This window comes from Camellia sinensis, chromosome 15 (genome assembly GCF_055761805.1).
Source record: "Camellia sinensis isolate YWXY chromosome 15, ASM5576180v1, whole genome shotgun sequence".
In the NCBI taxonomy this organism is placed as follows: Eukaryota; Viridiplantae; Streptophyta; class Magnoliopsida; order Ericales; family Theaceae; genus Camellia; species Camellia sinensis.
Window position 1 is genome coordinate 82,108,461 of NC_138975.1, and position 6,052 is coordinate 82,114,512.

The following is a 6,052-nucleotide window of genomic DNA, read 5'->3' on the forward strand; positions in this document are numbered from 1 at the left end:
TATATTGGACAACCAAGTAGGGTATTCAGATACCAACAGGAACCCTGCATCAATCTGCTTGGTGACCTCTTCTTTGATCTTCAGAGCCCAATTCGGGCGGATCCTTCGGAGCTTCTGCTTAACAGGTCGGGCCTCTGGGTCAAGAGGGATCTGGTGATGTACAATCTCAAGATTGATTCCAGGCATGTCTTCGTAGGACCACGCGAAAATATCTTTGAAATCTTTTAATAAAGCGACTAAGCGCTCGTATTCCTCAGAAGACAACGTGGACCCGATCTGGACCAGCCGCGGGTCCTTCTCAGTACCAACATTAATTGAGGTGATTTCATCAACCAAAGGTTTTACAAACCTCTCCTGCTCTTGATCAAGCAAATATTTCAAAACCGGAGGAATTTCTTCCTCGTCCTTTTCATTAAAATTTTGAAAGTCTTGATTAATGCAATAAATTAAAGGCACAGAAAAGTACTCGGAAGCCACACTCATTAATAACATCCAGATCGCCTGAGTCTTCGGTTACAACAGACTGAAAGGAAAATGAAAAAGACGACCTGGACAGGACAGTGGCATCCAGGTTATCATCCCCAGGAATACCGGACTCAGACTTAGAAGAGCTGGAATCTGATTCTGACTCCACAGACTCTGTGGAATCAGATTCTGGCTCACTACCTGATCTGTAACTGCTCGATAAAAAGCCCTCCTCATACTGCCAGACGATGGAGGGTGCGATGGATGCATCAAGAATGCCTGAAGATGGGCCCATACCCGCTTCATCCCCGATTATGGAAACTGAGAAGTTATCCCCCAAGCACTCTGGTACGATCTGAGGATCTGAGAGGAGATAGGCCAGCACTACCCCCATCTCAATTTCTGTGCTCTCGGAACCTTCCTCCTTACACTGCTCAGCCTTAGCTGGTGGGTCTGTCTGCTCTTCGGCAACTTCATCCCCCGATAATTGTAAGTCAAAAAAGATCTCAAATCCCGGCAAGCGCTGCCTCTCTGCATTTAGCCATGGCTCCAAAAAGCCGCCGAACAGGAAATCTTCCCCCTCCCAGACAAAGCGTCCGTTTAGGGTTCCCTGGATAGGTCTGTGCATCAACTCATAATTCTTCCCGGCTTGTTTGGCTCAGGCTCTTCCAACCATTTCTATCCCTTTCCTCGCCCAATCCTCTTTGGTAGGCAAATAACCTAGGCCAAAGGTATATGGGTTGTGCGGGACTTTGGCCGATGCTGCGACGTCCTTCCGGCCACTTCGTCCCAATCCCATCTCAGGCATGTGCTGAAGCTTGTTCATAAGGTAGACAGACTATGCATTAACGTATAGCCCCTCATTAACAGCTAGCATATCTTGTACAACCTGAGCCTTAGCTAGGGTAAATCCTGACAAAAACACATCCTCCACACCGTGCTCAATTTCCAGAACTGGTGTAGAAACCTCTGGCGGCGAATGTATTGAAGAATTCCCAAAAACAATTGCCACTCCCTTCCCGTGGAGGTACTTCAGCATTTGGTGTAAGGTGGAAGAGATGGCCTTTCCCTGGTGCAGCCACGGCCGCCCGAGGAGTAGATTAAAGGTGGCTGGAACATCTAAGACATGAAACTCAATGTCCTGCTACCCCAGGCCAACCTGAGTCTTAATCTGTACAGTCCCCATCACCTCACGGCTGTATTATCATAGGCCCGTATTACCTGGGCTGTAGGCACGAAATTCGCGGGCTTCAACCCGATAGCATACGCTGTTCTCGATGGACACACATTGATTGCAGACCCCGTGTCGACTAGGACCACCAATATCCATTTCTCTCTACACTCCACAAAGATGTAGAGTGGTTTGATATGATCTGAGCCCTCGGGCGGTAGTTCTTTGTTGGTGAAGGTCAAGGTCGGGGAAGCTCCTCCTAGGAAAACCAGCCCTACTAACTGCTTAGGAGTTGTATCAATTGAAAGCCTAGCCCTTTCCATGGCTGTAAGGACGGCCTGTCTGTGAACCCTTGAGGCCATAAGCAGTCCACAAATGGAGATGTCTGCTTAAATTTTCTTTAGTTGTTTCAGCACACCTTCCTCCTCTAGCAACTTTTCTTTCTGCCTCTCTGCTTCTTTGTCCTTCCCAGACGCCTCCGGCTGGTCCAAGTGTGGGGGCTTGAAATACCGCCCACTCCTGGTCATATGGTCAACCTGCTCAACATACCAGGTGACATCCTGTTGGTTCTGCCCCTAGTCCTCATCAGTGTGGGCAAGACGTAAGTCGTCGTCTTCCCACCACATCCCGTCGGCAACCAACAGACAGCTGTCCGGCTTCGTTGTAACTGTTTCTTTACTCGCAGCACATTTCGTCCCCGCAGGGGCTTTGGTCTTCCTAACCCTCTCAAGATCCTCGATATTTTCTTGCTCAAGTCGCTTCAATGCAGCCTCATGTTCAGTGTTTACTGTACTCAAACTGCCCAAATCCTTGAGCAAAATTCTTCACACTGGTGCTCTCCGGCGATGCTTCCTAATTTTCGGCCATTTCGGCCACTGCTGATATCCCAGCTTCTAATTGCCCCTGTTCTAGCTGAGGCGCCTCAACAACATCTGGCTCGTCGTTGAGCCACCCAGTATTTTTTGCTGATCCATCCAAGTCGAACCAGTTGATGTTCACATCCCCTGAGTCCTGCTCGTTGAAGAACTGCAAATTGGCAATATCCTCTTCAAGTTCTGCTAGGTCATCTAACCCCTGACTTGGTCCATCTTCTCGAACCACACTGATCTCTGCCCCAACTGGTAACTCTACTCTCGGCTTAGCCTGATCTATTGATGTGATATAACCACTTGGGTTGTACGCAAAGCTCCTCGACCCCTCAAGCTCTTAACCGACATTCCCATCTACCTCCAAAGTCATCCCAGTTCTGTCTTCAACAATCACCATCACCGGTTCGGGTTGGGTTTGGGAGATGCTCAATATTCACAAGTCCGTGCTGTCTGGGATGAACACCTCAGGTTTGGGTAGGTGGGAGGGACTGATGTATATGCTACGGTCATACGGGATGGCCGTTCTTTAGATGAAGTTTACCTGCCTAGGTGGAGGGTTTTGATTATATCGGGGGAGAGGGTTTGTGGTGACATTCAGCTTTTCTGGAGGCGCAATCACCTTGTTGTCAATGAGATCCTGGATCTCATGACGCAGTCTAAAGCACTGGTCGGTGTCGTCACCGTGTTGTTGGTGAAAGGCACAATATTTAGCCGGGTTATGGGTTGATGGGAGGTTGTTTGGTAGTAGGCGCAGTTCCAGAGGCTTCAGATGCCCCTTTCTAATTAGAAGTTCTGGCAGCTGCAGCACTACTCGTGCTTGCATTCGAACTGCGTGTAAATGCCCTCTTGGGCTGTTCCCTATCTTGGTCGATCAGACCCTGCTTCATAGCGTCCTCAATCTATACCATAATCTCGTGTAAGTTCGCAAAGGTGGGAAGGGGTAAGACGATCATTTTTTGCATCAACTTGGGTTGGAGGTTGCACACAACCATCCTTATTTGATCCTTCTCCAATGGCCGAGTTGTCATCACGGAGGCCTTGGCCCTCCATTGAGTGACAAAGTCAGAAAAGCCTACCTTCGGCTCTTGTCTGGTCGCTTCAAGATCACGGGTCATGACCTCTATCTAGGTGTTGTATGAATATTGTGCGACGAAGGCCTCCGCCATTTCCTCGCAGCTCCTTTTCACTAAGTCCTCCAGCTTGGCGTATGTAGACGTCCCCAAATGCCCCAGGTGGATGAGTCACGTTCTGTTCATATTAGGTTCACTACAGTTCAGGACTCTCAAATTGTCACGGTTCTTAATCAGAACCAAAGAGTCCAAATCCGGCAAATCGTTTTGGAAAACAGATTTTTAGAAAAGAAGTGCCAAAGATGGACTGTTTTGCCAGATACAGAGTCGCCACCTAAATATTTCTTTTTAAAGGAGGAATTTAAGAAACCCTAACTCGTTTGCCTAAGGCCACGTGTTCGTCATTACCAAAGTTACCTCGGCTCGGGAACTTGGGTATGATCGGGGAAGGTCAGCTATGAGCACCCCCTCCCACCCGATCCGAAGATCGGCCTCTACTAACCATGATATCTAATTTTGAAAACGTTATGTGTTCTTATTCCGGTTAATTAGCTAGACTTACTATGTGATGCGCACAGCAAAACAAGTATAGACTAGATCGCCTAATTTGGAACAAAGCATCGCATATCCGTTTGTTTGAAAATGTTTTGAAATTTGCCACTCGCGAGTAGGCTAAAACACAGGTTTTGATGAGTTGTTCCAACTCAAGCAATCTAACCTTCACCCACAGGCATTCAAGTAGTTCATATCACATAAGCATCTAGCCACATGGTAAGCATGCTGTCATGTTAACATTCACACTTGTGCGAGATGCTAAAGCACAAAATACTTACAGTGTACTCTAAGCCAAAACAAAGAACTCGTTAGCAATCAATGTATGATCAAAGTCCATGTTATGTGCCTAATGCAACGCATACAGAATGCAATTAGGATAGGCTCGGCTAATCCTAGGATGGCATGTGAAATGCAACCACTTGATGCACATATTCAAGTTAGATTTGAAATACTTATGCAGTAACATGATGCGCCGAGCTCGGTGCATGCAATACTGATGAATGATGCACGCATGCATAGAATAAGTTATGCTAAATTAAATATGCCCTAATACTAACCATCAAAGCAGGTAAGTAAAAGGGAGAAAGAAGTGGGGGTTGGAAAACATGCACACACGCACCCATACTTATTACAAATTCGCCCTCGCTCGGAGGGACCAAAAGAATAATACAGATTTAACTAACCTACAAGCTAATTAAATATTACAGGCCACCCAATTAATTAACAAATAAATTAAGTAAAGAAAGCGATAAAATGCACGGCAAGAGGGTCCAATGCACGCGTGCTCGGATTTGCTCGGAAACCCATCGCCATGCACAAGTTGCCTCTGTTTTCCCTGCCCTGCTCCTCTGAAAATTGCAAAAGTCCCAGGGAGCACTCTATGGACACTGTGGAACACCACCGGCTAAGAAAAATGGTCACCGACCATGGCAGGATGGTCATCGACCATTGATTGAGCTCTCGGCCACAAACTTTTGGTCGATCGGCACTCTATGTAGTCGATCGGCCTTCTTTCTCCGCAGAAACCTATTTTGACAGCAGCATAGGGCAAAACATGGCATGGCAATGCATTTCAAGCAATGTTTGCACTAACCACACTCCTTATCATATTCATGACTCAAAGGAGCATGGTACTTGACTCTCGGACCACCAATCGCGCATTTCAATGCGTGATGGCCCAAGGAACCAAGTTGTGCATTTTGATTTCAAATGTAATGCAAACCAAACAAACAAATGAGGCCTAACTTCTATCATACTCAATTCAAGAGGCAAGGCATGCATGTCAAATACAACCTAAGCATGCACTCTAAATATGCAACATAAGCATGCAAATGTACATGCAAGGATGCAACTAACAAGCAGGCAAATTGTAAAGTCAACATGCACACATGCAAGGCATATAGCATGTTAGACAACTTAACAAGAAATGCATGCCAAATGCAACACTATTCAAGCATGCAACAACATGTCCTGAACCAAGTATCTAAACATACAATCATGCATGCAAACATGATTCGACACTTAAGCACAAAGAGGTAACTTTTAAACACACTTAAAAGGAGATAAACATAGGCATATAGCAAGCATGCTAGGCTCTGAAATTGCATAAAATAGAGGTGTCAAACCAACTAATTTAAAGCAAGCAAAGCATGCAAGCAAAGCCAAAACTGAAGGCAAGCCAAAGATGTATTGAACTACACTTAGCAAAATCAAACATGACATGATTTGAACAACCAAAACCAGAGTCTTAGCATGTTAAAACAAAGCCAAAAACACATCTAAATGGCATCTAAATGGTCTAAACATGCAAGCATACAAAAGAGGCCAAACATGGAGCATAAGATGACAACCTTATAAAGCATTAAAGGGACATCAAATGCAAGCATACAAGCATGCCATGAGGACTGAAATGATGCTATAAG